Raw genomic sequence first — 24,936 nt, 5'->3', positions numbered from 1 at the left:
AGCAGGACCAATTGAATTTAGACGAACATCATAAATCCGTTTTGATGTTCTGAAATGGTGATAAAATGCAACAACAAAAACAAAAGTTTTTCAAAAAATTTATAAAGTACTCAAAAATGACAAAAAGATGAAAAATTCAAAAAGTTACAAAACAAATTCAAACAAATGACTGAAAATGACAAAAAACAACTAAAAAATGATGAAGAACGACAAAAACTGCAAATATGACAAATGAAAACAAACATTATAAACAAAACAAGAAAAGTGGAAAATGCATCAAAAACATGATGAAAAAAAATTAAAAAATAATTACAAATGGTTGGAAATTCACCAAAAATAACGTGTTTGCGAATAAAAATAATAATTTTGAAAAAACAACTGAAAAAAAGGTTGAGAAAAAAAACCGTTCGATTTTGGCAACATTCGATTTTGGCAACACAAAATGTACGGGCGTGTTGCCAAAATCGAACGGGGTCTGTATTTATTTTATTTACATAGTATTCCGTCTTACGACATAACTTGACGAACTGTTCTCCAATTTCTCGGGCACCCCACGTTCGCTAGATCACGCTCCACTTGGTCTAACCACCTCGCTCGTTGTGCCCCCGCTCGTCTTGTTCCTACTGTTTCCTACGTCTTGTTTGGCACTACTATGACAGTTAAGATAACTAACACCTTCGGTTTAAGTTTTCGCACTTCTTGAACAGTAATTTATGTAAGAAAATGCATCACCTATGTCCAGTCAAATACAAGAACATTCTTGACGATCAGTCTTACCCAGCAGTATTGATTCTAGGCATTTCAAAGCGGATTACTTTCACATACCACTTTAGTATCCAGCTGTTTTAAACTATGTATTTCTAACAAATTTGAAGGAAAAAGATAATGTCTAACTTTTATGATTATTTTTTTCATGCAACATGGTGAACGTTCGTTCATCAAGTTTCGAACGAAACTTCAACAGCGATTTTCTTGAAGCATGCTTAGCAGCACATACGACCTATAGAAAACTGACTGAAACTTATGCCATATTCGTTTTCATCCTGGTGGTGCACCGGTAGTGCACCAAGTGCTGTCAAAACGTTTTTTTTATATGAAGATGACAGCAGTTGGTGCACAACCATCTTTCCACCAGATGAAAACGAATATGGCATTAGTCAGCTTTGTTTTGACAGTTCTCTTTGGTGTGTTTGGAGACATCTGGTGGCCCAGCCAAAAGACAAAAATTGGTTCAAAAAGGGTGTTAGGATTTTTACACAACTTTCGTGGGCTAGCTTGTATGTCTGTTCTCTGTGGTTCAATGTACTAAACTCAAAGGAAAATTGTAGCTTTTAATTATATTTGAAAGTTATATCCTGTACTGCTAATGAAGAATCTTGTGCCATAAATTTTGTTCAACTTGGCTCTTAGCTTAATTGAAGGTCGTATTTCAACGCCTATCAAATCAACTCATTACCGGATGCTCGATAAGGTTAACCATCAAATTAGCGAAACGACGGATTTTTGATCAACTGATCAAAAACAGGTGACCTATCCAAAAAAAAACCAGCAGCAGTAACATTGCTGTGAATGAAATACGATTTCGATAAGCCAAAGCGAAATCCAACTTCCTCCTCTTGAATGGCTACCGGTGGCCCTCTCAACCATCAAGAGCTCATCATCTCTTAAGGTGTACATCACGTTTCGTCCTGAATCAGTGGAGCGAACAGTTGTGTGACCCTCTCCTTAAGTCAGTGTCTTCGAGTTTTTCCGCGTCCAATTCCTGCAACGAACGGTTTAAGTACTTGTTTGGTGCCTCAGCAACCAATTTGCTGAAACTAGTCTTGCCACTGCATCGGATGATGATGATGGTGATAGCCGGCTTTCAACTCCATCAATGGATTACATTGGCTAAAAGTACGATTTCGTAATATAGTTTTCGTTCAAATGTATCACAGTCCCACTGGTCGTTCGTTACAGATGGACAAGTCGATGGCGGTGGCTGGCTGAAGCTTGTTTGAAGTAAAGTCGTCACTCATGTTTTTGCGAGACACTTCCAGCTTAAATGTAGGCTGGCAAAAAAGAGTCAACAACAAGCCAAACGTGTTACGGCAAGAAGGTTGTTTTTCTTCCTGCCCGAGTGTTCCTAATGGAGCGGAAAATAGTTTACGATGGCAATGCCGAGGGGGAAAGCTTCGGTAAGTGACAAATAGGAAGCTTGATGAGATCGTTAAAAATATATTAATGAAACTCGTTAATAAACTTTGCGGACGAATGATCAGTGGTGCTTATGGTGTTAGGTACTTGAATTTAAGTGAAATTCCAGACAAAGATTCAATATTTACTAGTGGCATGTGATAAAGCTCAGTTGACAAGTCAGCTGCCTCCTGGACCGATGTTCACAAATTCGAACCCAAGAGTAAACATCGAATACAGTTGTACCGGATAAGTTTTTCAATAACTGTCCGCCGAAGGCATTTTTGATATAAAAAAGCGAATCCTAATAACAATACTTTACTTAAACACTACATTTTGATATATTTTATGCAGTAAATGTGTACTGAAATATTCGAATTGAAAACATCCTGTTGCAATTTGAATGCGCAATCAGAGTGAACCGATGGTGGTGGCTAAACTTCACTTCTTAGCCATACTGATTTTAGAGGTAAGGTAATGCATATTGTTTTTCCAAAACTAGACAATTTCTGAATGTCAGTTTCTATAAGGAATTATCTGTTTTAGTCTTCTTATTCCAACATTATTTAATACCTTTTTGAAGAAAAACTACACATCAAGATATCATTAAAGCAGGCACATATTATTAAATTTTCAATTCTACACAGGAAAAAAGCTCATATGAATTGACATCGTTTGAATTCGTTTCACTACAAATAATTGGATAATCGCTTTTACTTACGTTTGTTTGTTTCGATTATAGTCGTTTTACCATCATTATGGCATTCGCGACATTATCAACGTTGCAGTTGGCGGATCGTTATTGAAAAACTTCTCCGGTACAACTATGTTCGATGTTTACTCTTGGGCTCGAACTCGCGGACATCGGCTCAGGAGACAACAGATTTGCCAACTGAGCTATATCACAAGCCCTACGCTTTTACTTACCCATTTTTGTATATCATGGAGGTTTAATTTTAATTACGTAACTTCATGTCGTCTTAGCAGGTTAAGGCTTCATAGGCTAAATAAATGAGGACATTCAACAATCAGTACCACTATGAGAATTGAACGCATACATCCAGAGAGCCTGCTATTACCGGCTTACGATGCTATCCGCCTGACCACGGGTGGTAAATTTTTTTTTTTGCTAGAAAAATGTTGGGGAACCCCCCTACTTCCTATCTAGAAGGAGAGAGAGAAAGGTATCAAATAGTCATATAAGCATTTCTCGCACTCAAATACCTTTCCAAGCCAATTTTGGTTCGATTCTAGAGTTGTGCAATAAAATTTTTATAGAAGCCTCTCTCCTCCCTTCAAATCAATCCTTTGGAAGAAGCGAGGGGTTTTAAAAAAAACATAGAAATATTTTTGGTATTCATTTACCCTCCACTATCAAATTTAGTTAGACTTAATCAAACAAGTCTCGAGTTAGGTAAAAAATTGTAAGACAGCCCCTTTTTCTCTTCCTCCCCCTGGGAGGAGAGTGAAGTACCAAATATTCGAAGAAACAATGTTCGTTCCCAAAGACTCTCCCATGCTAAACTTGGTACCAATTGCTTGGTCGGTTCTTGAGTAATGCAAAAATTTGTTTTTTTCTTGGGAGATCCCTTTCCCATTTCCAATCAGGGGAATGGGTCTCAAACTATAAAATAAACCTTCCCCTGTCACAAAACGCAGGTGGGTGCGAAGTTTTAAGCCAATCGGTTCGGTAGTTTCCAAGTTTATATACCAACAAATCGGACTTTACACCAATAATGATCTTAATTGGAGGTGGTATTATTGGCAAAAGATTCTATGCCGGGCCAGCACTAACCAGCTTTATCATTGCTGGCATTGTTCTTCCAGCAAAACCGCATTGCATATGTCTGAAAGAAACCAAACAAAACATTTCCCATATCCCACCACAAGACAAGTCGAAGTAAGATTGTTGCGTTGGGTTTGATTCTCTTTTTTTTTTGGGATAAAATATCCAATAGGATGAAAGTCCCATAAAATGTTTTTCTTGATTCGCTTGAATGAAGTGATCTGGTCATGCATTATTTTACTTGGTAGCTCTGGTCTTTAACCCAGGGGTGCGTTTCCAATCATATCATCCTTGGTACAGTACACTTTCAGCGCATTTTTGGCATACAGTTAGCGCCGAGCGGCATTGAAATTTTGCTACCTCTTCTTTGGGTGTAGGGAACAGGCAGACAAACAGGAATTATTTTAAGATAAGCTCTTTAAACAAGCAGATATTATATTCTTCAGCAATCTGAACTGGAATTCATCCGATAAATAATTTCTGGAGTCTTAAATTTTTACCTACTTTTTTCTTTTTATTCGGATTCTTTTTAAAGAAAATTTGATAATTCATGCATTTTTTCAAAAGAATGTTGTACATAGTAGTAATAAGCTAATTAAAAATTTATAGGAAAAATAACTTTGAGTCATTTTTAAACCTTGATTAGAGGAGCGGTAGAAGAATTTGTAATTTGATAACGGGAACAGTTTTCGCAATATTTCGGCCTCGCTCAGCTTATTTAACGATAAGATTTTTTGTGTATTAAGGTGAGCTTTAAGTAAGCTTGCTAGATTTCCCGGTTCTATCTGGACTTGCCCGGATATATTATTCAAAACTTGGGAAAAGCCCGGTCCAGGTTGGTTATGGATTTTTCCTAGATTTATTCACTTTATTCATGGCATGGCGCAGGTTTGTAAAAATGAACATAAAAGGGTTTTTGAAAGCCTAAAAAAGATTTTAAATCTACTTATAAGTTATAATGATAAAAAATATATGAATGTTTTTTCTTTTTCATGACTCTTTATGAGTAGTTATTCCTTGGTTTTTACCAAATTTGCCCGGATATTGCCCGGATTTTCTAGGTTTTCAGATAAAAAAAACCATTGGATTTGTCCAACTAGAATACGTACTGAAAAAATTCTGATTCGCTCATTTAATTATCGATGTTCTTTAATCAATGTAAAGTGTTTCATCCATCAGATGGTTCTTATTCGTCTTACTGGAAATTTTCAAATCCTTTTCGTCTTTTCGTCCTCGACGCTCCATGAAGGCTTAAGAGTTGTGTTATAAATAAAGGGGTAAAGGAAATTCAACAAAAATCTCTTCTTTTTTCAATGAATTCAGTGAAAATTCAGGGCCATCATCTTCTGGAACTAAACCCCCCCCCCCCCTCCCTCTTTCCTCATGAGGGTCCAGGAAAAGCAAGTGAGGTATTCTTCTTTACACTAAAAATTTCAAAATCTCAATCAAAGTTTTATGATTGAGTGTGGTCAATCAAGAGTATAAATTTTGACTCAGAACTGATGCCAAAACCTCGAAAACTAATCCCACGTTATTATTTTTTTTTTTTCAAAATCCTCTCCCTTGCTGATAGTAAATGATATATGAGATTGATCTCATTTCGGAGGTTCTGGTTCCATTTTTTTCAAAATCCATATTGTCTTTCTGATTTCATATTTTGGACTCTGTATTTAGTTTAGGATTCTTGATTTTCAGTAAGAATCTTCATTATAAATGAGAACCAAAAAGCTGTTTTGAAATCTTGGTTCAATATGATTCATGCTTTTCGAAACTATCATATGCATTTTCATTATTAAGGGTATATTTTTCTAAATACTCTCATTCAGTTTCGAAGTTCTTAAGCTGAATTCTTATGCAGATTTGAATCATGACAAAGGTTCAAAATCACGATTCAGAATTAAAAACTCAGTTTTAGATTCATCATTTGAAATTCATAAAATGTTATTTTCCCGAATGATGAATCTGATTCAGATACACAAGACAGATTGAAAAAAATAAGTCAAACTGAAACCAAAAACATCACAATTTGAATTGATTAGGACTCTGAAACCAATTTCACTTCTTGGCTCATATTTTAAATTGTGATATGGAAATAAGATTCAGAAATCGTATTGAAATTCGGAAACAGATTCAAAATTCAAGAATTAAATTCAGTTTAAGGATTCTTATTCAGGATTATAATTCAAAATACAGATTCAGATTCAGCTTTTGACTGAGTATTACAATCATGATATAAAATATCAAGATTGCTATTCCTTTGAGGAAATAAAATCGCACAGATCTCAGACTAATTATTGTGTTTGAAATTCGAACTTTCAATCAATGGCAATTTGTATACACAATAAAGCTGTAAATCACAAATATTATGGAGAAATTGAATTTATATTGGATACTTTGTTTGATGAACAGATCTAACTAAATTTTTAAAAAAATTGACCTATTTTTGATAAAATAAAAATGTGTTGATAAAGTAACATGAAAAGAAGAATAAAGAAACATATTTTTTGGTATATTGTACAATATTAAGTATATTGCAAATTTTTCGAGGGCTAACTTCCAAACAAAGATCATAACTTTGGACCAAGTTTGCAAGATCTCTTAGTTTTACTTTTGAAAAATTGATTTATTTTTATCTATGGTTTACATCTTTGAATTTGCTCAAGATGTAAACCAGATTTAACTGATTTGATTAAACCATAGAATAAGTTTTATTAAAGAATTTGAATGCTTACGTGCAAATTTTGCGTTCCATTTTCAGAACAAGTTTTCAAAAGTTTCAGTTTCATACAAAAAAAAATTGTTAAAAAAAACCTTATAAATAAATAATCAAATAGTACTGAACTATATTGTTTTTTAAGTTTTTTTTCATACACACATTTTTGGAAAAAAAAAACCTAGAAAAAAATCATGATAGATATCCGGCATATCGTTTTTTCTTTTCCTTTTAAAATTTTGTCTCATTAATATTCTGTTTAAATTCAAAAATCGTCTAAATTCAGTGTTATAATGACAAAAAAACTAAATTCCACAAATTTGTCATGTGAAAACTAACACAAGCAAATTTCATGGCTCTTGCTGATAAATACGTTCATTAGGATCTTTCTAACCAGATAAAACAGTAAACGTTGTTTAAAACATAAAATGTGGAGGATGTGACAAATCCTACATAGGAGAAACAAGTAAATTCTTAAAAAAAAGATTGGAACAACATAAAAACGAAGTTAAAAACAAAAAAACAGTGGAGGAACCAGACTTACACAACATAGTATTAAGCACGAGCGTGTTTTTGATTTTAAAATACTAAAATTATAGAAAAGTCTCGAAATATAACATCAGACTCTGTGCAGAAGTGTTTCACATTAAAATTAGGGGCGACAATGACGTTGTTAACCAACAGAAAGATTCAATAAATTTCAAATCAGCATACAACTCCATTTTACCAAAGACACTGATAGATCAATGTAAACATAACATCAAAAACAAACAAGAGACAGCGAATAACAGTAAAACGATCGCAAGATAAAGTAAGATAATTAGTTCTTGTGGAATGGAAAGTTATACAATTAATAAATTTCATTTTAAGGGAGGAGGAGCGAAACGCCAAACCTAGCTCGAAACGTTTGGACCAACTGGCAAGTAATTTCGTTTTAATTTTCGCTGAAAAAAGACGATGCGAACAACAAACATAAACCAGAATCAGTGTTTCTTCTACAAATGTGTTGAGTATGTTAAGAGTTTTTCCAATCTTTTGAAGCAGTGTCCAAAATGTACAAATGGGGGTGAAAATGGGCCAAGCTAGGACCGCGGTTTCCACAGCCTTGAAGCTACTTTTTGAGCTCCAAAAACATAAATATTCAATTTATTGTTGTGCTGCAATCAGAGATAACGTTAGTTCGCATTTTTCTACACGAGTTCTAGAATTGTGCGACATACACAACACTTCTTTTATATATTTCCCTCCGAACTCAATAAATATTTCGCGGGATTTAGACTTTGCTTTTTTTCGTCCCATGAAGCAATATTGGAGATAAGTACTTGGAAAAAAGCATGTCCTTAGCGACAACTATAAAGAAGCCACATTTCTCAGCACTGTTAAGGACCTTGATGAAAAGTCTCAAGAAAAATAGAAAAGAAAACTTGATTTCTGGTTTAAAATACGTGGTATCTTTCCAACAAGTTAAGAATAAATTTCTTATATGCCAAATCGGACTAAAAAAAATGAAGCTACCTTCTGGGATTTTATCAACAATAATCGAACCATTTTTGTAGAAGGTTCTACGAAGGGAAGAAAGAAGTTCAACATCTCAGCCGGAAACAGCATTACAGCCGAGGAAGTTGCAAACAGTGATAGGAAAAAAACAAAACCGAAAAAAAAAACGAACAAGAAAAATATCAAGTGTAAGAAAGGAAAATCGAAATAATAATAAACGTTTTTTTTTAACTTTCAGCTTTTTTTATAGAATAACGATAAGTTTCAATAATATTTAAGTTTCGGAAAAATTGTTTTTTTTAGACAAATTAATAGCAGCAAGGACCGAATTTTGCTGTACCATGCGATCTGGCGTTTGGAAGAAATCTTATTCCAAGCGTTTGATAGGATTCACCATATCCTCCAATTGTAGCAGAATTCGATAGGTTCACCTACATTTTACTATGCAAAATGCCATTCCTACCAGAAACAGCGCGTCTGGAACGTAGTGCAGTGCAACCGCAACGCAGCAAAAATATCCCGGTACCGGTTCCCAGCGAGAGTTTGCCAGCTAGCCAATGACAAACGCCATGAAAAGTGATCTCTGGTCCACCGTTCGAGTTGGTCTGGCTGAACGTGGGGGAAAAATGGCGGCGGCGACGATCGTCTCTCTGGAACAGGTTTTTGCATTTTAGTTTCATTTCACCTCTGCGTGTCACTACTTATAAGGGGGAAAACTTCTTTTTTTTTTCCTCTTTATATAACTCGCCCTGTTCTATGCTAGTGTGACCACATTTGTACCGGAGTGCTGGTTGTGTGACACACAAATTCACTATGGAGTTACAAGTGTCCCGGTGACGAAGTCTATGCCAGGGGAAAGGAGATTCCTCCAAGCCGGCCGCCAGCCAGCCAGAGGAAGTTCGCAATACGATATGTTTACCTGAGAGCGATTATAGGAAGAAGAAGCAAAAAAAAGATCAACAACGATGACGACGAAAATGGCTAAGAAAAACTGAAACTCGGTAACTCTGGAAATAAGGTCAACCAGAGATGTCTTCACGATACACAAGTTTCCCCCGAGTTGCTTCACTCCCTCCATCATCCATTCGAGGCTCTGTCCCAAAGGTACGAGGAATGGGGGGATGAATCAATCCAAAGTTGGAGAGAACTGTTGCTGCGCCCGGCCGGCCAAGAAGCAAGTTGAAGAATACGATCGCGGATGCTGTTTGCCCTGCAAAGCACAAATCGGGTCGCCAATGCTCCGTTCATGTTGGAGGTAAGAAAAAAAAAAAGTCCCCTTCTTTCTCCTGAGATCCAACAACAAAACGCTTAACCCATTTGGGAACAACCTGCCCGCGGTTCGATCTTGAAATTTTCTCTGGAATGGCTCTGGAATGACTTAAAAAGAGCGAGATAGAAGCTCCATTAAGTAGTAAGAGTGCGACGCGAGAAACAAAAAACAACAACATGATAGCATCTCAAACGACCGTTGTCTGTTTTAGTACAGAGTGGCCGGCCCAATAAAGCATCCAAAAGCTTCATCGAAATCACAACAACAAGAGAATGGGGAAAAGGGGAGAGCCCTAGCCCCAATCCCGGCGAGTGGAAGTGCGTCCAGATCTGACCTGAGGCCATCAGAAGGTAGAAATGAGCCATCCGGCATCCAGTTTGTCGGGGCCAAATTCAGGTGGAATTTCTCAGCATGAGGCTTCGGGGGCTTTCGCGCAGTTCGAGATGTGATGACGATGATTGTTGGTCGAAACAAAAGTGGGTTACCTGTATCTACCTCTGCCAGGAAGGGAACTTGAAATATTTTTACACCTTTTGGTAGAGTTATTTGGAAATTTTCAAGAAAAACGTTTAACATTTTTAATTGCTATTAACGAAAAGTACTCCTGATAAAAACGCACTCAAAATACTCGTGATGAAAACGCAGGTTTAAGTAGTGGAATAGAAATATCTTCATTCATGTTTCGTCAGTCTAGTCATTATATAACTACTCAATTCGTTAGCGATTGCTATTGTCGCACTCTTCACTTATCATATTCCCTATCCAGGAAAGCACTCATTTCTGAATTAGTAAATGAGATAACTTCTCATTTATGTGTGAATATTCTGAGTTATTCACTAAGAACATCAGGTAATACAGCACTGCTGTATTACCACGAACCTAACTTGAATAGTTCGACTTAACAGTGTGATGATGAAAACATTTGTACCGTGTTTACCATCATCAGCTGTCATCAGCCATCACTGCATTGTTCTTCGATTGCAAATTGACCAAAGAAGAACAAACAAAACAAACTGGTTTGATCACGTTGCTGGTGCAGAAGCAGACTCAAACAGCTCAAAAGACGGATTTAAAATGCACAAAAGACTCAAAAGACTAAAAAGACTCAAAAGACCCAAAACACTCAAAAGACTCAAAAGACTAAAAAGACTCAAAAGACTCAAAAGACTCAAAAGACTCAAAAGACTCAAAAGACTCAATAAAATCAAAAGGCTATAAAAACTCAATCAAGTCGCGAATGCCACGAAGATGGTAAAACGACTATAATCGAAACAAAAAAAAAATATAAAAACTCAAAAGATTCAAAAGATTCAAAAGATTCAAAAGACTCAAATCACTCGAAAGACTCAAAAGATTCAAAAGACTCAAAAGACTCGAAAGACTCAAAAGACTCAAAAGACTCAAAAGACTCAAAAGACTCAAAAGACTCAAAAGACTCAAAAGACTCAAAAGACTCAAAAGACTCAAAAGACTCAAAAGACTCAAAAGACTCAAAAGACTCAAAAGACTCAAAAGACTCAAAAGACTCAAAAGACTCAAAAGACTCAAAAGACTCAAAAGACTCGAAAGACTCAAAAGACTCAAAAGACTCAAAAGACTCAAAAGACTCAAAAGACTCAAAAGACTCAAAAGACTCAAAAGACTCAAAAGACTCAAAAGACCCAAAAGACTCAAAAGACTCAAAAGACTCAAAAGACTCAAAAGACTCAAAAGACTCAAAAGACTCAAAAGACTCAAAACATTCAAAACGATTCAAGACTCAAAGACTCAAAAGACTCGAAAGGCTCAAAGAATCTAAAGACTCAAAAGACTCAAATGGCTCAAAAGAATTCAAAGACTTAAAAGACACAAAAAACTCAAAAGTCTTAAATGACTCAAAAGACTCAAAAGACATCAAAGACTCAATAGACCTCAAAGACTCAAAGGACTCAAAAGACCCAAAAGACTCAAAAGACTTGAAAAACTCAAAAAAAAACTCAAAAGACTGATGTTATACACACATGTAACGTATCAATTTTATTTTTAAAAAATAATCCTTTAAACTTAGGTTGCCAGATTTCCCGGGAACAGTCCGGCCCCGTTGCCCGGATTTATTCACTTATTTTAAAAATGAAACAAAAAAAACAAATTGTGTTGTATTTTTTTTTATTTATGCCTCCATCACGAAATTTTATGAGCAACTTTCATAAAAATAATCATGAATGGTATTTTGGAAGCCTTGAATACGATTTTAAATCTGTCGATGATTCATGATAGAAAAAAAAATTCTTGGATTTTGATGCTTTATAGGTTTTGACAAAAATTGCCCCAATTTAAAATAGTCAATTTTGAAATAAAATGCCCAAATACGTGCTACAAAAATCTGGCAACCTTACTTTAAATTCTATAAATTTTAACGTTAAAATTTAAGCACCAAAATTTTTTTGACTTTAAGAGATAATTAAAAATCAAAATTCGATTATTTAAACCACTATTTTTAATTGAAACAAACGACATAACTTTACGATTGACACAGCTACAAGCAATGATGACCTTTTTGTTTCGATTATAGTCGTTTTACCATCATTATGGCATTCGCGACTTTATCAACGTTACAGTTGGCGGATCGTTATTGAAAAACTTATCCGGTACAACTGTATTCGATGTTTACTCTCGGGCTCGAACTCACGGACATCGGCTCAGGAGACAACAGACTTGCCAACTGAGCTATATCACAAGCCCCGCAATGATGACCTCTGACACAAAGTTTCTATTGCCTAAAAACGTCGTGCCTCACCAGGCTCCATTCCGCGAATTTTATTCGTAAGACTCCAAAAAAAGAATCAAACACATTCGCCTGGTCCCAATCTTGGAAGGTCGCCTTGGAGGCTCCGGCATGCATTGAAGCCCAACTTTTCACGACTGCACTGCAACAGTTAAATACAAATCGACAAAAACCTGCTGTCTCTAGCAAAAAAAAACACATAAAAACATAGCACCAACCCACATCGCCTGAAGGCTCATGAGTAAAACCGTGTCGGTGGTGTTTGTAAATAAACAGTTGGGCTAATTGTTAGCCAAATTTTTTTGTCAACATTTATTTCAGCATGGTTTCTTCAAAAATGAAGAATAAATCTATTTATTCAAATTTTCCAAGAAAAAGACAAACAGAAAAATTTGGTCTCAACTAAATTTGTTTTCAATTCAAGGGAAACTTAACTTTTCCCATGGTGCTGGACCAGTACCAGAAAAAAAAATCATAAACATTTGGTTCCAGCTGAAGAAAATTTTGCAAGTCGAGCACGGAATCTTACTGATCTGTTCTTCAATTGGTGTTCATTTGCCTTCGGCTAAAAAAAACATTGCCATAATCGATTAACAAAACATTTAAAGACGTAAAAAGATGCCAGATGTTTCATGGTAAAGCCATGTACTAAACCAGAACTATCGAGATCAGATTTCGAAGAAAAAATTAAAATAAAATGTTGAAGTTAAAAAAAACTTACCGAAGACCACTGAAAATGATAATTCCGCGTATGGTGATTGTCAATCCGAAATTTTTAAGCACGTTTCGGCGTCAATTAACTTCACTGTATTTTCGTTTCGAAAGGGTTCAATTTAACCCTTTTTCAACCTGATGCTTCGTTACTCAGGTTTGTTATTCTCGAAAAAAAAAAACACACTCTGTAGTTGTATAAGTATATCAATTAACTGACCATAAACGATTCCCAAGGCAAGATTTTCTAACCAGAACAATAAATTAGCGATCTTCTTCTTCGCTCTACACTTTTTCACTTTTTTAATTTCCACTTCAATTTTTCCATTTATGATCTCCAACAAGCTAATCAAAATTCACCAGCCAAACCACATTAATTACAGCCCCAAAGAGTCGATGAAGAATTCTCTCCTATTGACCCTGTTTCTTTTTTTCGACTTTTGGCTCACGTAGATCTTCACTGGTTAAGCCGCTTTTCGTTCACTCACTCAGAATCCCATTCACCTAAGCTAACCCGGCACATAACCAAACGCACACACAATTTGGAGGTGATTCCACTTTTATGAGACTCTCTCCTATTTTTTCAGCTTCAACTTCTTTTTCACCTCTACGTCGAGGGTCACAACAAGAGGGGAGCCTTTTGTGTTTTCTTTTTTTCGCTTTTCGCAATTTATCACTGATCCGTTAAATCTTCTCGTCTTCTAATCACACCCAATCACTCGACCTTCTTCTACTTCGGCTTCACCTTTCCGTATTTTTCCTTCTTTCGTCAACCTTTTCGCGCCAACCACCAATCTTCTTTCTATTCCACTTCCCGAAGTTGGCCTTTGGGACCCCTCACACAGAATCTCGGGACAATTGGTCCCCCGATTGGCATCAGTCAGAAAAAAGGCAGAGGAAAAACTATGCCTATTGATTGAAGCCGGCTCAATTCTCACTCCGGATTGTAATACCTTGGTAATTTTCGTACAAAAAAAAAAACACACTATATCTTTCAGATGCGTTCACCGCGAATCAACTGTTTCTCGTCTCTCTACCGGCTTCTTTTCATCAACGAACGCTGCTATCTCTCAGTTGAATCTTCGCACTGCTGCGGGAAAAAAATGAGAAGAAAATAATAATGAAAACAAAACGAACTTAATAGACGCATAGGAGACGAACCCGAAACCCTCCTGAATGAAGAAAAGCGACCAAACCGGGAAAAAGGAGGCTGAAAATAATATCATTTGAAGGTTTTTTACAAGAAAGTGATATCCATTACATCGACTTTTTCTTCGATGTCGAATTGTGAAAAATAAGTAACAGACTACAATAAAAATATACAATAGATGAAATATAAAATAAATAAATTGCCCAGCAATACTAAATAAAGAATTTATTCAAACTATTCTATGTTTTGAATTTTTATTTGGTCAAGAAGGCAAAGCTTGATTGACTGCATGAGTAGAGTGGATGCTTCTTATACATGCAGTAAGTGCCGAAAATTGGAAATAACTCATTTCATTTGCAAAGATTTAAGATACTCCTATGCAAATATTGAACTCTTATTCGTACTTTATCCTATCATACTTATCAACCGCTTTTTGCCATAAAAAGTAAATCGAGTAAAATTTTCACAGTTTTCGCAAAAGTACTTTCTCAAGCCTAAGCTTAAAGGGAAACGACCTTTGCTGTGATGAATATGGACTCTACTAAGTACCTATTTTTCCTGAAATAATAGAAAATTGTTGGAAAACCCGGAGACTAGTCAAAGGGTCCAAAATAGGACACTTTCGATCATGATGATCCATTTTTGAGCTGACGTCAATTTTTACAATTCTATCCAAACAGGTAAAGGGTAAATTTTCATATGGGCAGAGTCAAGAATCTAAAGCGAACATTTCTAACATTTTTTGTTGGTTTTAGTTAAACAAGCTACATGTGAGCATACAAAACTTTTAAACTATTATGCTGCTGAGGTAAAAATTTGAGATATCTTTAGCAGAAATAAGGTGTTTATTTGAATCGTTAAAATCCATAATATTTGTTCATAGTATTTTTCTTATATATAACTAGCCCAGTGGGCTTTGCTACACCCTTAAAAAATAAATGTTATTTTCAGAAATGTTTTAAACCAAATTATTACATAATTTAAATGCAACCTTTATACAATAAGAGCTGCAGCTGGAGTTTCTTTCCCTCTAAAGCGTGAGGGTCTATAACAATTCTAGAAACATATCTTAACCAAATACCTTTCCATGTCATATTTGTTTCCATTTGTTGGCTTCGTTAGCATTAATCGAGAACTTATGCTAACCAAATTGTATTGGGCACAACTCCCTCCTCCTAAGTACCTACTCACTGAAAGGAGGATGGTGTGTCAGATAACCATAGAATCACATCAAAATGATTTTCCATGTTAAGTTTTGTCCATTTCTCGGATTTTGTAAAAATAAAAAAGTTTAATATAAGCTTTCTTCCCTTCCTGTATTCTCAATTCTATTCATATACTGCCAGAAAAGAATAGTTTCACATAGAAAAGTTTCTCGTATTGAATTACCATCCCATGCTAAATTTGGTTTTATTTGTGTAGTAAATTCTTGAGTTATGCATGAAAGGAAGTACCATCCCCCCTACCGTTCTCCATATTGCATGAATGGGTGATAACATAATATTCAAAAAAAGTATTTTTCGTACTCAAATGCTTTATGATGCCAAATTTGGTTTCATTTGCTCGATTAATTCTCGAGTTATGCAAATAGTTTGTATGGAAGCCCTCCTTCCCCATTATATCTTTCTGCTGAAAAACAGGTGGGGCTTTAATTTATAATAGAAACATTTCTCGTATCAAAATACCCTCACATGTTAAATATGGTTCCATTTGCTCGATTAGCTCTCCAGTTATACTGAAAATTAGAGGGGGACCTCTCCTCCCCTTTTTAATTCACCTCTTTGAAGGAATGAGGGATACCAAATATTGATAGAAACGTTTCTCGTGCCCAAATATCGTTCCATGCTAAAATCCCCTCAATATTTCTTTTCTCCCCGCTGGAAGAAGGAAGGGGTCTCAAACAATCATTAGAACATATCACGTTCCCAAATATCCACCCATGCCAAATTTGGTTCCATTTGCTTAATTAGTTTTTGAGTTATGTAAACAATTATAAAAGAGGCCCCCCTCCCCTTTATATCCAAATACCTTCCCATGCCAAATTTGGTTCCAATATCTTGGTTAGTTTTTAAGTTATATGAAAAATTGTAAGGTAGCCCCCTCTCCCATACCTATCACCCCACTGAGAGGAGGGAGGGGTACCTCATATTCATGGAAATATTTCTCGTTCCCAAATACAACCCCATGCCAAATTTGATACTATTTGCTTTGCTTGGTTTTCAAGTTATGCAAAAAATTTGGGATATATAGATAAAATGTTTGATAAATTTTTTATTTTTGTTTCAATTATAGTCGGATTTTGGCGGATCGTTATTGAAAAACTTATCCGGTACAAATGTGTTCGATGTTTACTCTTGGGCTCGAACTCGCGAACATCGGCTCAGGAGACAACAGACTTGCCAGCTGAGCTATATCACAAGCCCGATATTTTTTTTATGTTTTTTCGAAAAATTTAGCTTTTGACTGTCATTCTAGACCTAAGTCCAACAAAGGGTACCGAAACAGGAAAAGTAGGTTCAAAGTAGGAGATTTATATCATCTATAGGTTTGAAAATCTAAAAATCCAAAAACGGCAAAACCATGGATAAAAATAGTCTTTAAAACTTGCAGATAAGACCATCAACTACTAACGGGTTTTCTAAAAACCACAAAACACCCGTCCATTTACATGGTTTTATAGAAACCACCGCTTAAAGGGTCCAAAGTACATGATTCATTTATTCAATTCGCGTTGTGCTTAATCCTCATTTGCCGTTAAGTTAGAAAATATTAAGATTTTGGTGGATTTGCCGAAATAATTAAACTGCCATAATGTTACTTTTACTGAGATATTCGTTTCATCTGTTTAACAGGGTTGTCATAAAGCTCTTCGAAAATTTTACTAATCGTATTGTATTTAAATCTAGGTCTAGATTTCTTAGGACATAGGGATCAGAATTTGTGGTATCAATTTCAAAAAACGAGCTCAAATCAGTTTAACGTTATGAAATCAAATCTGATTTGAGGTTTAATCAAGGACTTTAATTTTTTTCTGTTTTGAGTAAGAAATAAAAGAATTAACTAGGTTATGAAAACATAAAAACAATTCTATCACTCAATCAAACTTAGGTTCGATAAAGCTATATATTTTGAATGAATGTAAAAAAGAGGAGCTTCAAAAGGATAAATTTTGTATTTTTTTAACTAAATGCGTTTTTCAAAATAACGAGTTTTACTAGTCATTTAAAAGAAATCTGTTACGTTCAGATTCAAGCTTCGAAATCTATTGTTGAGTTTTTCTCTTTAAGCATTTGTTAGAAATTTTGAAAATATTACGATTGAAGAAAGAAAGGAAGAAGCCTTTTATAAAAATATTTTCCAAAGCCAAAACTACTGCCTCTACTGACTTTGAGACTAATTTGAACATCTGAGTCGCAATCTTGAAGGCTAAAAAAATCATATTTTTTTATTATGTTTAAGGAAATTCTATATTGTTAATCAGTGCCCACGAATAAGCCAACATATGATCTGGAATTCTTGACATCTCTAATAAACTAAATTTTGATTTCTACGAAAAATTATGTGTGGTAACAATGGCTTAAACTCAAACTTTTCATTTTATCATTAAGAAATTAAAAAAAAACTCAAGAATTGTTTATCAGGGATTGAAAAAGCTTTTCCGTATCAGTTTACATTTTTAAAACATATGCCTAAATTTCAAAGCACTTAAATTAAAAAAGTAAACAACTTTTCAGGAAAAATCTACCCTATTTATAGGAGAGAAAAATGTAAAAATGTATATTAAGGTGGCAGCCAAATGGATCATGACGCATTCCGAAAAGCGACTGTACACATTTTAATATATCCCAAAAACTGACATGCTCAAAATTTCAGCCTTATCGGGCTGGATTTAGAAGGGCCTCAAAGCGCTCAAAGTTTCGAATTTTTACTCTCAAAAATCAAAAAATGGAGGGACCAAAGGAAATAACAAAAATCCATTATTTTTTTCACTTTTATTAGAGACTTTTTTAATTCTGAGTGCTCATTCGAGTCTTTTAAAATATTCAAAGCCAATTACATATACATATTTTTACAACTACATCTACACAACTATAAACTATATTAACATTATCATAATTTTTTTTATCAAACCACTTGTTTAAAAAACTTTAAAAAAACTCTCCTCCTTTTCAGTATACTTTAAAATTTCTCATGCAAAAAACTGGTACATGATATGGTGTTGTCTCGAAAAACAATTTTTGGGCAAAATTTGAATTTTTGGGATTTAGCCGTTTTTAAGAAAACCGGTAGTCCCAGAAAGTCGAACTCATGCCAAAAATTACTATTCGAGATTATACCAGATCTCGACGTTTCATGCATTTCTATGACATCAAAATTTCGATTTTCCAGATTTCCTTTGGGTTCGATCATGAAATTTTGCTCATACATCCATTGTCAACCTAATTTTTATGGATATTGAAACAGGCATGCTCAATACTCGGCCATATTTCCATTTTCGGAAAGTGAAAAATCTGACAGTCAATTTTCAAGAGAATCCTGCAGATGTCGCGAGAATCAGCGGCTAAAAACCGAATATTGACATTTGCAACTATTCGGCTGAATATTTTGTCGAGTTTTTTTAATAGGGGAGATAAGGGCATAACGAGTACCCGGGGCATAATTAGCACTCCTCTTTTCTATAAAAGTACGTATTTTCTTAAATAAATTTTGATGAGATTTAGTTTTGTACATCCTATAGTATAGATACAAAAAAAAGAATCTCTTTATCATCTTTACAGAGATATTTAAACAAAAGCAGCTAGGTTCTCAAGTGACGAAAATATTATAATTTTTGGGCACCACGAAATAAGCCTTTATGATCTTTTAAGCATCTTGATCTATAATGTGCGCACTGCAACATTGTTTCTCAATTTTCACCATCATAAAATTTTTGATTTTTCACTTAAATCAATTTTAAAACACGTTTTTACTTAAATTTGGTGACTCGGGGCGAACAGAGCACTATTAGCCGGGGCACGATGAGCGTTTTCTGCCGTATAATCTAGCAGCGAATTCAACTCGATGCAGCCTACTGAATTATAGAGCTACAGCTTAACTAGTTTTCATCTGACGATGTGGCCAATTGGTAAGGTTTCGGAGAGGTAACCAAAAGACTAGAGCCCGATTTTTGTTCGAGGTGATTCTTTCCGATTTACAATTCATGATCGATTTTTTTTATTGTTACATCGTACGGCTAGTAGCATCATCCGCCAAACAAAGCATAAAAAACATAATGTATGAGCATGTGTGATATGTTGGTATTCTAAAAACAGACCTAGAAAATTTAATTATTGCTTTGTTTGATGAATCTACGGTTCACCTGACTTCATTGAGTTAAATTCGCTACTAGATTCCCCGGTAGAAAACGCTCTTATGCCCCGATTAATGGTGCTTATACTGCCCCAATGGGGGTTCTCATTATGTCCCTACAGTAACTGGTTTTCAGCTTTTGGCAAAAAGTTTTAAAATGCATTATTAAACGTTTTTATCTAGTTTTTCAAGTTTCAGTCAACTAGGAAATAGACTATTTAAGTGTTCAAACACAAAACAATGATGTAATTCACATATAATAGCTGTTATTTCAATTTCCTTCTATCCTCATGCCCATCGTGCCCCATGAGTCGATTATTTTCAACAAGATGATGTATAACAAAAACTTTTTTAAGCACGGGTCTCTCTGGTATTCAAATTGTCACTGGAAGGACAACAAATGACTTTAAGCTTCTAGGGCGTTTATCGCCAAAAAGAATGGGTTCCTGTGCAATATAGAACAAAACACGTCGAAACAAGTGCCAAGCAATTTGAAATTGTTTTTTTTTAATTCCGAATAAGATGAAAGTCGTATTTTAGCCAAATATATTTAAAAATGCTGTTTTTAAGAAAGATAATCTTTAATCTTAAGCATATCATACTTTCTACCACACGTTCGAGCAATCTAGAACGATTTTTTGAAAAATTTATAAAAAAAAAGGCAAATCTTAATCAAATTTAGACCTAAATAATACAAGAGGAAAGTGAAAGAAAATAAATTCTATTTTAAAGTGTCAAAATGTTATCTAAGGAATGATAAAAATTTATGTTCATTTTGAATTTGTTTTAAATCGTTTTCGAACACAAAATCTTAAAATGTTTATAGAAAAATTTGAGTTTTTTATTTGATTTAGCAAATTATTTGAATAAACCCGGGCAAATTCCGGGAAGTTCTGAATAATATCTCGGAATTCCGCCCAGATCTGACTTATCTCGAATTCTTTTTCAGATTTATGGGCAAGCCTGGGTGTATGAAGAAAATCTGGAATAAACGGTTATGAAAGTATAAAACTATGTACAGTGAAAAATACACGGATACACCGAAGAATTTTTATTTAAATCATATTTTTAAATAAATTTTTTATACATATTTTTAAAATACGTCTTCCTTAAGGTTCCCAATATACCCTTTTGCCCTAAGTGAATTATCATGTATATGAATGAGTTCTAAATCCCAGATGCTTTACAGAACATTTATTCACTTATCAATAATTTGTGCTAAATTGATGAAAAATCCATCATTCGGAATCTTTAGTTTAAGTAAAATGGTAAAACTATGAATTTCATATGTTTAAACAACCAAACTTACTTTCAATACTTGATAAACTCTTGAACACTTAAGAAGGATTAAACAAACCTCGAAATGATGACACAAAGTGGTTTCAAAATCTTTTTTTCTATAATATTTTCATCATCCTGTTATTTGTAGCTTATTGTTTTTAAACTAACGAATGGCTTGAAACAGTGTGACTGCGTCAACATTCTTTTAGAAACAAAAATCAAATCACAATTCAAAAGAGGCAAGAATATTATATGATAACTAGCAGACCCGGTAAACTTCGTCTTACCATGTTCAATTTGGCGTCTATTTTCTATTTTCCTAGTTTTCATTACATTTCCCTTCTTTCCCTTTACTCGAATCGTCCCGCTCAATTCTATCAAAATTAAACCAAAGAATTTAAACTCAACGGGTCTTTTAAATCCAATTTTTGTCACTTGTTAAATAAATAACTGTATGTTGATAATAAGTATGTTTCATTTGCTGTATTCCATTCAGTAGATTTATTTCGTTTTGTTATATTGTTTTTAATATCGGGACAATTTTTGGAGTATTTGCCGAATATTTTGCCTAACGCAGCGCTTTCAGCTCCCAATAAGCTTTGGATGGTGTATTTTTTAGAGCTGTAGAAATGAAACACATAAGAAAAGATTTTTTACTAACCATTTTAAAACAGCTTATTATTTACCATCCTCATGCTTCGAAGGAGTTTGAATTAAAATCCATATTTTCACCAAATCATTTCCAAAAAGTTTCGCATGATACTTAAGTTATAGACTTTACACATTTCAACTTAAAGTGTTCCCAACAGCACTTGTCATCGCATTAAATCTGGTGATTTTGTGTATTGCTAATTCCTTTTTTTTATTCAAGCAAAAAATGCAAATTAATTCCTTTGAACTTTAAACCAATGAATCAAAGAAACGATTGGTTTTGAAAAGAGGAAAACATATGTTTAGATATATTCACCCATTATTTTTAAGATTTTTATTGAAGCAGTTCTGATTTCAAAATTTCCTGAAAATTGTTGGTGGTGATCTGCGATTTCATTTAGGATTATGTCATATTTTTAAGGTTTAATAACATTTAATTGGAAAGCAGATTTTTTTTTATTTAATACATCGAAAAAAAAAATCTGTTCAGGCTTCGGTAGTTTCATGAGTTCATTTTGTTTCATTAGTTATGTTGACAAAAAGAAATATCGAAGTATACATTTATCCCATTTATTGGGGCAAGTGAAACACATAGGTCTTTTTCAGATGCGTCAGTGAAAAGAATTTAAAATGAATTTAATACTTGTTCTTGTTTGTCTGATTTATCAACTTTCATTGCTATATCCTAAGTTTTTCTCCGGAATAAATTAATGCTTGGTACTTCAATTTCACTGAATGCTGTTCAACCAAAAGACCTTTATAATAATTTTGAATATCAGCTTCAGATTCAACACTCGGGATATCCTTTCTGGCCATTTTGAAGATAAAATTCTTAAATTGTAAATGTTTCATAGCTCAATTGTGCGTTTTCATTTATTCCACCTAAGAAATTACAGCAATCAATATTATTTTTAACACTATCAGGTCATATTAAAAGTTCATCATAAAAATCTGCTGCCCCTGGAATATCAATCACAAAAAAGTGAATCAAAAGTCTCTTCTATAAAGCCAAAATATGTAAAACAAAAACACACTTTTTATATTAAGTTTGTACTTGAATTGTGTGTAAACAAACAGTGAACGTGTAAACAGTTTTTTGGTGTATGATTTTAAAAAAAGATTTAAGTTTATTTAATCAAATTTTTTTTGGGCCCAATAATTTTTAGATGAAGAAATAATAATAATAATAATAATACATTTTTTGTAAAAGTTGACAGTTTGCACTTGCGCTAGTCTACTTTCTTAATTGAAAATTCTTCCGGAAAATGCATATCCTAACTTTTTGTTATTAAAAAGTTGATTAAATTAAATTTATTTATTTATTTATTGATCTTTATTCATGTAACATAAGATCTCAGATCTTTTAATGCTTGATTATTTTATTGATAACTTCAATTTACGTTTGCAGAAAATCAAATTCGGCCTTTTAAAACTTCAATCCTATCTAATCTATTTCAAAGAACAGACTCTTGTTGAGAGGAAGAATGACCAAGTTGGTTAAAATCCTCTATAAATAAACAAAATAGAATAGAATAGATTCTTGTTCAGTTAATGTGTCTAGCGTTCTAGGCGTGTTGGATTATACGAAATAGAATGTAAAGCTCCCAATTTCTTATTTTCAAACGTCCGCAAAGTGTCATAACAATCATAACATTATTTCATATTTATCTTTACCAAATTCATATTTTTTGGACAACAGTTTACTACTTAAATTAACACGAATTAAAAATGGTTTTGATATTTGAAATCTTTATATGGTTTTGATTCGATCGATAAACAAATATTATATGTTTTATTCGATCAGCAAAATGTCAACCTGAGTCACATCTAGGCGTCATTCATAACCATGTGAGCTAGGAATCAAGAACAAAAAAAAATCACATCAAGGCATCATATCGCCACCACTTGCATTGAAAATATGCTTGGTTGAGAAATACGCGCCAAAATATTCTCACTGATCAGTATGCTATGCCATAGTTACTATCTTCTAACGACGTCAGGTCGCGACGCCTCGACCTTGGAGACGAAAAATGGATGCCATGACTTTCATTTCATTCAAAAAACTACAAATTTCATAATTACGGACAATTGATGCGACTTTGTGTTGTTTTTATTCGATATAAACCGATTCGCATGGCTACAGAAAATTCTAAAAATAATTTCATTTGAATCGGTTGGGTTATTTCGGAGGAGTAGTACTACAAACACCGTTACAAGAGAATTTTATATAATAGATTTGCTCATAACATAACCAATTTTAAATTTAAAGCAAATGCTTTTTGATAATTAAGATAATGTACAGTTTAAAAGAAAATAAATAGCTAATGTTATCGTTTGTATACAGTGAACTGTTTCGTACTCCAAACAACAGTAATATCCTCGGTCAGCGGCTTCTTTCATCTTAACCATACCACCTTGAAGCAAATACACAGTCCGTTTCTATGAAATGAAGATAAATCAATGATTAATCGTTAAGTCGATCATCCACCGTTACACTCTCTTGCCCAACGTCAAATCCGACACTATACATTATAAGCACACTAAAATGCATCCGAAATCAGCATGGACACGTGCACCGACTTTAAAAAAAATAAACTATCTAGACTCCTGAACGATGCAACACTGCACAAATGGAGGCACACACATCGTCTCATCACATGTTTGCTAATCGAAGGGAATCGTGTGGACGTATTGCAGCATTTCTTCGCCAAGAGTTGCTTCCGTGGGCTGCAAAACCGAAAATTAGTTCATCATCCCATCATTTCGATCAACAACTTTTCACTGGGCTGGAATTTATGCGCGCAACCGAATGGTTAGAAATCCCATGCAATTTCGCCTGTTGCATATCCCGGTCTCTTATGTACAATTTTTTCTTGCATTTTTGCTCATAAATTCTCACACACCACACCACACACCAATATCGAAGTGCATTAACAGGTATCCAGAGCACAACGATCATGCAAAAGCACTTTTCTTCTTTTAATTTTCCTCCATGTGTATACAAGCAGCCTCCAGACGATCGGATCGGTTTCACGATCAGGAAGAAAATTGCACAAATTTGCCAAAGCTTCCATATATGCAGTCCAGAAACCGGGTACATGCAATTATGTTGATAGATTCCAGACCAACACCCGAGACCCTTACACCCCGAAAACGACACTACTTTCATCTGATCGACTCAATGAAACATAAAAACATGAATATTGAGAAGGAAAAAAAACTCCAAACACTTGCCATATACACACACTGAACACACAAAAAAATACGCACAAGAAAGCGAGAGCACGCGCATCAACGCAGGGAATACACGAGCTTTCCGAACGACCTAACGAAAGTCACTAAACGGGCCGGCTCGATCGAGGGGGTCTCTACATGGGCGGACGCGCAACAACATTCACCGATCGACCGGCTGGCTCCCCCAGAGCATCGTGGAGCGTTCTCCATGCTCTCCTCAGTTTATCTCTCGGCTCAGTGGGGTTCCCGGAGAGAACTTTGTAGCATAGCTTTTTTGGGGAGATGCGATCTCCTCCATCAACCATCAACATATCAGACTTGCCGGCTATAACCCCCTGAGCAGAAAGAGTTGGAC

The 24,936-nt window shown here is 34.6% G+C and overlaps 1 protein-coding gene across 1 annotated transcript in view; it reads right to left on the bottom strand.

Moving 5' to 3' along the window:
* Positions 1-24,672, bottom strand: part of LOC129743032 (uncharacterized) — a 246,130-nt gene extending 221,458 nt beyond the window's left edge. Inside the window, exons 1-2 of the mRNA XM_055734975.1 lie at positions 24,618-24,672; positions 12,927-14,006 (exon numbers count right to left, since the gene is read on the bottom strand). The gene's annotated coding sequence lies outside the window, so the exon portion shown is untranslated. The remainder of the gene's footprint in view (positions 1-12,926; positions 14,007-24,617) is intronic.
* Between the last annotated feature and the right edge of the window lie 264 nt (positions 24,673-24,936).

Source organism: Uranotaenia lowii, chromosome 2 (genome assembly GCF_029784155.1).
Source record: "Uranotaenia lowii strain MFRU-FL chromosome 2, ASM2978415v1, whole genome shotgun sequence".
In the NCBI taxonomy this organism is placed as follows: Eukaryota; Metazoa; Arthropoda; class Insecta; order Diptera; family Culicidae; genus Uranotaenia; species Uranotaenia lowii.
Note: the sequence above shows the minus strand (reverse complement) of the source record. Positions and strands in the feature narration are given on the sequence as shown.